Consider the following 10,562-nt stretch of genomic DNA (forward strand, 5'->3'; position numbering starts at 1 on the left):
TGTCTCGATACTCTTATTCATGTTTGTAAATCAGAGTATTGTGTATTGTCTGTTCAAAATAATTTTAAGGTGGATTAGGTCAACAATATTGATCTTGAACCGTGTTCCATCCATTAGGGAGGATGTATTTTTCAGCGGAGGCAGAGCTTTATCTGTAAAAAGCAAAGTACAATAAGTTATTATCTGCAAAAATAGTAAGGAAAAAGAAGCTTCACAACCGTGAACTTCTTGTTTTTTCATTAATAATGTAAAAATTTTAATGATTGGGATTTATAATTTTCTTTGTATTCGAATTGAATAATCTTAACCATTAATTTGTACATTTTTTTTAACAGATCTGCACTTTTTCAATTTAGTTAAATTTTGCACTCAGCTAAAAGAAATTGTATAGAAAAATGCTTTTCCTGAATCTTGGTTTCTGCAAGAGAATTGGTTATTAATACTCTTTCAACAACTTAGAGTTTACAGAAAATTGCAGTAATGTTGGTCTTGAATTTTATACATTGTAATTTGTGCTAACACCTCTATAGAAGAGGTCCCATTAGAAATTCTTATACAAAGAGGAATCCATTTTGCTTCTCGGTTAAGAATGGTTGCTGCCTTCACCATCCCTGTCTCCAAGGTTGCTGAGGCACCCAGATCTACACCAAAATGCTACTATTTTAGTCATTTTTTAGTGTATCTTCAACCTTGATGCAAAAATCATTTACGTCTTTTTTGCTTCAATTCCAGCCCATGAATATGAATATACATATAAATCACTCACTTACCTCATAATAACCATTAGCTCTATCGCTTCGGGTAACTGATGTGTACTCTTCTCATCTTACATCTTCCGGGAAACCTCTAAGCTATCTCAACTACTCTACCCGGCCTATTGAAAACAATATTGACAGCCCAATCTATCTATCTATCTATCTATTGAATCGGCCCTATATTGGATTACTAACCGCTCGCTATTAGATTCTCATTCTCATCTTACATCTTCCGAGTAGCTTTAACACAGTAGGCTCGTTTTGATACGAAATAAAAAAAAAAGAAAAAGAAAAAGTAAATACTTAAAATCTTACATCTTCCCACAGTACGCTCATTTTGATACGAAATAAAAAAGTAAATACGTAACAAACCAACATAATGCAAAACCAACATAATGCAAAACACGTTGCTTCATTATTTCATATTTTAATATATACATGCATATATATGCATATAATATTTTCCTAAAGATATATATTTTTTTCGGACACATACGGATCCCAATTTACAAGTCTCACCATAACATTTGAAAGAAGAATTACAACCCCGAATTTACACTCCCTTCCCCACCCACGTTCTAGGCAACTAGTTTCTAGCAAAAAACAAATCTAGCCATAGTCTTCATTTTGGGTAAACAGTTTCTTTTTAGTGCTTATTTCTATCATTTATATAAAAACAATGTGGACACTATTTTTAGTGCCTATTTTTATCATTTATATAAAAACAATTATGGACACGTTATTTTTATTTATTTTTATAATTTTTTACAATTATATTTTAATGGTAGAGTGAAATTATAAATAGCATATTTATATAAATTAAATTGCTCATAAATATTAATAGCAATTTATGTAGGTATCAAAAGATGTGTTTTATAATACATTGTATAAATTGTAACTTGATTATATAGATTAAAATGATGGTTAATATTTATAAATAGTATATTTAGAGGATGGGTTTATAGTAATTATAAAAAGAATTAATATATGAGCTAAACATATGTGTATTTACAAGAAAATGTAACAAGATTTACTGAGCTTGCTTTACCGTGGTACCCTGGCTTGATACCATAAATCATATATACCACATGCCCAAAACTAGGAAGGCAAATAGTTAGTTCATTAAATTTTGGGGGTTAGTATGTTATATTTATTACCCTAAAAGATAAAAGTTTGAATTTAACTAACAAGAAACATAAATTATTCCTAGATCCATTTAATATTATTAAAACTATCTAAATGGATAAAACATTAAATTTATATGAAATAAGAAAAAATAGATAATCTATTAAAATAGTTAGATAATGACCTCATACTAACTATAAGGAATCCAACATAATTTGATTTTAATCAATTTTACCCTAATTAACATGGTAATTAAATTAGAAAGAATATATAGGACAACTAGGCTTTGATTGGGCACCAAGACCAAGGAATAGGGAGAGGAGAAATTAATTATTTGATGACTTTCTAAGTTTGTTTAGTTATATTTATTACCATATGCTAGAGTATTAATAATCTATTACTAAGCCTTTTCATTAAAATTAAATAGATAAATAGGTAGTTAGTTAACTTAACGGATAGTATGTTATATTTAATTTAATTCCAAGAACCATAACCTAATAATTCACTAAACATGTTAATTTATGAAATAATAAGAATTTTTTTTAAATAGAAAACATTTTAAATTACCTAAATAATGACCCCATACTAATTAAAGGGAATCCAACAATATTTGGACAATTATCAATTCTTAACCACCTATATATATATAAGTCCAATAAGTAATAAGGTTAAGATTACTCACAAAATAATTAAAATTGTAAGTGAGTTTGTTATAATTATTACCCTTAGGTTGAGCAATAATCTATTAATAGGCCTTTTTGTCAAAACTAGGAAGGCAAATAATTAGTTAATTAAATTTATTTATTACCCTAAAAGTAGAAGTTTGAATTTATCACTTATTCCTAGATCCATTTAATATTATTAAAACTATCTAAATGGATAAAACATTAAATTTATATGAAATAAGAAAAAATAGATAACCTATTAAAATAGTTAGATAATGACCTCATACTAACTATAATGAATCCAACATAATTTCATTTTAATTGATTTTACCCTAATTAACATGGTAATTAAATTAGAAAGAATATAGTGTTTCCAATAGGTTAGTTAATTCAATATTAATTTTATTTAATTATATCTAAAGGGATGGAAAGAAAAATCATACTTTTGGAATTCTTTCATCAATGTGTAGGAATAAGAAAAAATAGATAACCTATTAAAATAGTTAGATAATGACCTCATACTAACTATAAGGAATCCAACATAATTTCATTTTAATTGATTTTACCCTAATTAAAATGGTAATTAAATTAGAAAGAATATAGTGTTTCCAATAGGTTAGTTAATTCAATATTAATTTCATTTAATTATATCCAAGGGATGGAAAGAAAAATCATACTTTTGGAATTCTTTCATCAATGTGTAGGTATGGACAATACTTGTTTCAGTTGTTTACTAAGTCAATTAAAAGGATTTCATTACCTAGACCATATAAAAGAACAACCCAAGGGGCGGGAAGGGGAAGGGGGCAACTAGGAAGAAAGGGACAACTGCTAATTTTCTAGCCATCATCCCTATTGAGATTCCTCGGCCTTTTTTCAATTTTGATGGCCTCCCTAAATTTCTGGTGATGAAAGGGAGAAATCTTGGCAATGGCCTCGGCCTCCTCAATGCATATGTGATGCTTTGTTTTTTCCACATTATCTGCCAAGGTGGCAGACTGGGTCCTCCCATGCTTAATGTCAGCTAAGTGTTCGTGAATCCATTGATTGATAGAATGCCCCGTATCACTAAGATTGGGGGTCCCACATGAGAAAGGAATAATATAGACACCTTTCATGTCTTTGGGGTTAATAAGGTCTTTTACAGATCTAAGGGACCTACGGATGGTGTTAAGAAGTCTAAAGGTAGAGGGAACATTATGCTTTCTAAGGATCCTTGCAATCTTATCCATGGTCCCTTGGATGAAAGGGAGATGAACCCCCAAGATATGATCCTTAGGGTCTCCCTTTACCTTGGGACCTTTGCTGGTTTTAAGGAAAGCTTTCAAACCCTGGTGCCTACTATAACCATTATTAACAAACACGTTAAGGAGATAGGCTTTCTCTCTATCGAGGTTTCTTTCATCGGATATTCTTGAGTTGTAAGCGTGTTGAGGACACCCAAATTCTGAGCAGGGAAATGATGGGAGCTGGCATGAAGATACTGCTCAGTATGAGTTTTCTTCCTAAACACTTGGTGGGAGAAAGAACTATCATCATTCTTAGAGATGAGAACATCCAGGAAAGGTAAACACCCATCAACTTCTCGCTCCATAGTGAACTTTATGGATGAGGATTGATTGTTGAGATGCTGGAAAAAGAGTTTGATTCCTCGACCTTTTTTCAATTTCGATGGCCTCCTAAATTTCCGATGATGAAAGGGAGCAATCTTGGCAATGACCTGGGCCTCCTCAATGCATATGTGATGCTTTTTTTTCGCGTTCTCTGCCAAGGTGGAAGACCGGGTCCTCCCATGCTTAATGTCAATTGAATGTTCGTGAATCCTTTGATTAATAGAACGCCCCGTCTCACAAACATAGGGGGTCCCACAAGAGCAAGGAATAACATAGACACCTTTCATGTCCTTGGGGTCAATAGGGTCTTTTACAGATCTAAGGGACCTACGTATGGTGTTAAGGGGTCTAAAAGTAGAGGGAACATTATGCTTTCTAAGGATCCTTGTAATGTTATCGGTGGTCCCTTGGATGAAAGGGAGATGAACCCCTCAGACTTGATCCTTAGGGTCTCCCTTAACCTTGGACCTTTGTTGTATTTAAGGAAAGTTTTTAAACCCTGGTGCCTACTATAACCATTATTAACAAACACGTTAAGGAGATGGGATTTCTCTCTATCGAGGTTCTTTTCATCAGAGATTCTCAACGCTCGAATCGCAAGCGTGTTGAGGACACCCAACTTCTGAGCAGGGAAATGATGGGAGCTGGCATGAAGATACTGCTCAGTATGAGTTTTCTTCTTAAACACTTGGTGGGAGAAAGAACTGTCATCATTCTCAGAGATGAGAACATCTAGGAAAGGTAAACACCCATCAACTTCTTGCTCCATAGTGAACTTTATGGATGAGGATTGATTGTTGATATGTTGGAAAAATAGTTCCAATTCTTCCTGGCCATGAGACAAAATGACATCAGTGTCGTCAACAAATCTATTCCAGAGCTTGGGCAAGTGACGAGTTGAGGAAAAAGCTTTGGACTCAAAGTATTCCATAAAGAGATTAGCAACAACCGGGGACAAGGGGGAGCCCATGCAAAAAAGTGGATGTGAGACAAATTGCAACTAAATGAGCAATGTCAGGATCAGTAAGGTGGTTGATGACCTTAATGGCCTCCCTTGTAGGAATGCAAGTTTAAAGGGAAACCACATCGAAACTCACAAGAATGTCCTTAGGGTTGAATTTGATGACTTTAAGCTCATTGACAAAGGATGAAAAGTCTTTAACAAATGACTCTGTGAGGCCAACAAGGGGTCTAAGCTTCAAGGCTAGGAATTTAGCAAGGAGGTAGGTTGGACCACATATGGTATTGAAAATCGGCCTTAGGGGTGCCCCCTCTTTTTGAATATTTGGAAGACCATAGATCTGAGGAGTGATGGGGCTACTCTCAATAAGCTTATGGCAAAAGGAACCCACAGTGTTGCTAGATTTAATAGCTAGAGAAACAGTTCTCGAGACCTTCTTTAGGGGATTTTTGTTAAGCTTTTTATAGTTGTTGCCACTGTTACAAAGATGGTCCAACATCTTCTGTCGGTAATCATCCTTATTAAGGATGACAACAACCCCTCCTTTATCGGCTTTGAGAACCACAATGTCCTTGTTATGGTTCAGGGATTTGAGGGCCTTAAACTCAGCCTTGCTAATATTGCTCCTAGGGGGCTTTGCCTTCCTAAGGACAACAACGCAATCTTGCCTAATCATGTCCTTAATATTATCGGGCAAGCTCCTAATCCCAAACTCCACGTCACACATAATGTCTTGGCTTGATAATTGTCGAAATATTGTTGGATTCCCTTTAATTAGTATGGGGTCATTATTTAACTAATTTAAAATGTTATATATTTAAAGAAATTTCTTATTATTTCATAAATTAACATGTTTTATGAGTTATTAGGTTATGGATCTTGGAATTAAATTAAATATAACATGTTATCCCTTAAGTTAACTAACTAACTATTTATCTATTTAATTTTAATAAAAAGGCCTAGTAATAGATTATTAATACTCTAACATATGGTAATAAATATAACTAAACAAACTTAAAAATTAATCAAATAATTATTTTTTCCTCTCCCTATTCCATGGTCTCGGTGCCCAGTCAAACTTAGTTGTTGCTTAGTAGTCGTTGGTCCAACCTAGTTGTCCTGTCAAATTTAGCTATTTCCCAGTCAAATATAACTGTTTGAGGACCTGCTCTATCTATTTAACATGCATCCATGATCTAGTTCTTCAACTCGTTGTGACGATGAACCACACTCGTTGGTTCGAAACGCGTCGACAAATGAATTATGATGTGATTTTCGCTGGAAACTCTTCTCATAAACTTGATATGGATCACAGAAGCCTCAATTCAACCACACAATTAATTATTTTATCATACATGTCACGTTGTTAAAATTGAAAATATCATAAAAACTAACTAAATCATAGCTTTATTTTAAATTATTATTATTATTAATTGTAAAAAGAATTAATATATAATTTAACCATATATGAGGGAGGAGGCGAAGCTGGACGACGGAGGCGATGGCGGGAGGATGAGGTTTAACGAAGGAAGCAGGTTTCGACCCGAGGCATCTAGGCCGATGGCCTAGACTGCTACAGTTCAGGCTTTCGGTAGGGTTTTTGGCAGTATCTGTGACGGTTCGGGTAGAGCCAGTTGGTGGTTTTTCCCCGAGGTTTAGGTCAGGCTTTAACAGAGTTTTTTTATTTTATGAAGGGCGTTTCAAGGTTGTAATGCAGGGTTATCGTCGGAAGGATAAAACCCTTAAACAAACCAGAGTTGTTTTACTTGCTCACGTTTTGTTTTCTGTTCTGGTGAGCCGGCGACCGTCGTTCCTAAGCAGTCTCGACAGCAGCAGTAACGGAACGTTAGCGGTGTCAGGTACTGGTTTTTACTGTTTATTTTTAACCATGGTGAATCCGAATGAATCTGTTGACCTAGACCCAGCTCCTGAGGACTTACTGTCGGTCTGGGGAAAAGAGGTAACTGTCCAGAACTTAGTCAAATTTTTCGGGACATATGGTACCCATGCATCCGTTGATCTGCCCGGGGAGGGCCCGTGGAGCTCAAACGAGAAAAAATTTCTGTTAGGGGAAGAGCTGGATTTGCCCTTCAAGGGAAGGAAGGAGTTCCTCGCATCTGTTTTCCCAGAGAAAGAACCTCTTCAGGGTCCTGTCGGCTCTCTCGGCAGCAAAAATAGACCTCTCTCAGGTGCAAATCGACTGTCAGGGGGGCTAGAGGATATTATAAATCTTCAATCAAATCAGGGAGTTTGGAGATCGGTTGGAGGGGAATTAAAGGCTGGAAGGGTTGTATCGGAAGGGAGAGTTCAGCCTACCGTTATTAGGCGCTCCCCAATAAAAGAGATTACCAATACCAGTCTGAATGTAGGAAGGTTTATCACTGGGTCAGGTGAGGCTTTACTTGCTGGGAAGGGAAGGGAAATCCTAAGCGACGGAAGGGGAGCAGGGGTTTTGGGGATTGGCACATCTGGTAAGGAGTTTTTGGAAGACGGGATCCAGGGTGCTCGTGCCGATATAGCCGTTCAATCCCTTGCAGAAAAGCAGCGTGGACATCAGGAGTCTCAGGACAATGCGGCTACATCTCCTTTAGAAGGGGAGGAAGATCCCGGTCAGGTTAAGGCGGGGGGTAAACGAAAGAAGGAAAATCCCTTGAAGAAGAAGAGGTTTGAAGGCAATCTGGTTCTCGGCATGGACGTCCAGGTCGAGGATGCACTGGTTGTGGCGGAATGCACTTTAGTGGGCAGAGTCAGAGGGAAGGCTATATCTGGTAAAGCACTGAACCAGTGGGCGGGGATCCAATGGAAAGAAACTCTAGCCAATTCGTTCAGAGTTGCAGTTCTCGTGAAGGGCTGGTTCATGGCCAGATTTGATAAGAAGGAGGATGCCGAATGGGTTGCAGGGAGAAACTGGGCTTTTGGGAATCGCCCGGTTTTCTTTAAGAGGTGGTCGCCATTATTTGATGCCAAGAGGGAAAAGGTTGATGAGTTTCCGGTTTGGGTCAGAGCTCCTGGTCTTCCTCCCTTTCTGTGGGTGGAATCTGTGTTCAAATCCATAGGGAATTTATTGGGTACATATCTCGAAGCTGACATGTCGTTCCTACACACCCACGAGAGAGCTATGGCCAGAATTCTTGTTCTTTTAAAACCGAAGGAGGGATTAGCAGAATCCATCAATCTTCAGTATAGAGAGTATGTGTTTGAACAGCCTTTGGATTATGAGCACCTTCCTTTTAGGTGCCACAGGTGCCATGTATATGGGCACTTGGCAAGGGATTGCCCTCTTGGGAACCGCAGAAGGAGATCGCAGAAAATGGGTGAGCAGAAGGAGAAGAATTCGAGGAAGGAGAAGGAGTTCGTGACTGAGGAACCTCTTAAGGATTCCGCTATGGAAGAGATCCAGATCGAAAAGGAAAATGTGGACAGTCAGGCCAAGATACCTGATCCCGTAGTCGTCGAGACCCAAAGTCCACTGGAGACGAAAGCCAAAGAGACTACAGTAGAAGGAGCTGATATCGAGATGGAAGATCAAAATGGCATGCACAGAGACTATTGCAATTCTTTTCCTTCCTCTGATCCTAATGATGATCTTTCAAAAGATGGAATCCGCGTTAAAAATTGTAGCACTGATGAGCAGTTATCTATAGAAAATATTATTGATGTTATTCCCTCCATTGAGTTGAATTGCGAAGATGACCCTCTAAATAGCCTATCTTCTGCCCTGTCCACTCCGACATGCCATTACAACTTGAGATCTATGGATAAAAGACAGGGCAAATTGTTAGTTCCCCCTGACCCGATTGGTGGGTTAGGCCCGTCCTCATCGCAGGCTTCCAAGAGGAAGGCTAGGGGAAGGAAATCAAGCCTGTCAAAAGCACAGGTCAAAGCAAAGTTTGACGTTGCTGATGGAAAACAAATGTCCATCCCTGGGGCGCTTAGAGCAGCTTTCCCCCCTGATCAGGTTGTAAAATGATTCTTTTATCCTGGAACTGTAGGGGGTTGGCCAGTAAACCCAAAAAACTGGCCTTAAAAGAGTTAGTTTCTCGTTATAATCCGGATATCTTATTTCTCCAGGAGACCCTTGGCAGGAGTTCCGAGGTGGAATCTGCTCTTAGGATCTCTTTTCCAGGTTGGGTTTTTCATGCTATAGATGCTGAGGGGCATTCGGGGGGTTTGGCTATTGGTTGTCGAGAAGGTAGGATGCAGATCATTAGTCTCTGGGGAATGGCTCATGTCCTTGGTATGGAGGTTTTTTCGCCGGAGATTGGATTTCCTTTGCTGATTCTAAATATCTATGGGCCTTGTCAGGGGAGAGAATATTTCTGGAACAACTTTCTTTCCAAATCTCTTTTGAGGAACAGAAGTTTGATTTTAGGAGGAGACCTTAACTTCTCAATTGGTAATGCGGAAGCCTGGGGCCCCTCAGCCAGGGAAGACCCGCTTTCAGATTTCTTTGCAAACGCTCTTCTCTCTCATAATTTGATAGACGTTAATCTAATCAAAGAAAAACCTACCTGGAGGAACAGAAGAGTAGGGGAGGAAAGAGTGGCAAAGCGGTTGGACCGTTTTCTCATAAGTGAAGATTTGACAGTCAGCATCCCTATGTTCAGACAATGGGTTGGCGAAGGGGGGAATTCTGACCATTTTCCCATCCTTTTGGAGTTTAAAAAACCGCCCCCTAAACCAGCTGCTCCTTTCAAATTTAATGCCTCCTGGTTACAGGAGGATTCTTACAATATCCTTTTCAGGAATACTTGGAGACATCCGGGCAGCTCTTCGTCGGAGAACAAAGGGGTCCTGTTTATGGAAAATTTAAAGAGACTTAAAAAAGCGACCATAGAATGGGCAAAGGCTAGGAAGAGCTCTCAGAATGAGGAGCTTGCCAAAATCGATGCTGATATTCGAGCTATGGAGGATCCTGAGGCAGAAGGGTATGAAAATCAGGAGTCAAAAGATAAGATCCTGATGCTTGAAAAACAGAGAAGCAAGATCTTATTAGACAGAGAAGAAGAGTGGAGACTAAAGAGCAGGGCGATATGGCTGAAAGCTGGCGATGAGAACACAAATTTTTTTCATAACTATGCTAAAGGCAGGAAAAATGCAAACACCATTTGGAAGCTAAAGGACCAGGATGGAAGAGAAGCTTCCTCCTTCGAGGACCTCTCAAGAATGGGAACGAATCACTTCCAGAATCTGTTTACAGAACAAGAAGGGATCACTTTAGCAGAGGTAATCAGAACAGCCCAATGTTTCCCACGCTTTGTTGAAGAGGAAGAAGCAGAAGATTTAGTTGGAAATGTGACAAAGGAGGAAGTAGAAAATATTGTAAAATCAATGGCAAAAGACAAAAGCCCAGGTCCGGACGGTTGGACTATTGAACTCTTCAGCCATTTCTTTGATACGATTGGAGAAGAACTTACTGAGGTTGTGGAGGAATCAAGAAAAA

The sequence above is a fragment of the Pinus tabuliformis genome, chromosome 6, assembly GCF_031772625.1.
Source record: "Pinus tabuliformis cultivar Carrire ecotype Pingquan chromosome 6, CPIR1, whole genome shotgun sequence".
Classification (NCBI taxonomy): domain Eukaryota; kingdom Viridiplantae; phylum Streptophyta; class Pinopsida; order Pinales; family Pinaceae; genus Pinus; species Pinus tabuliformis.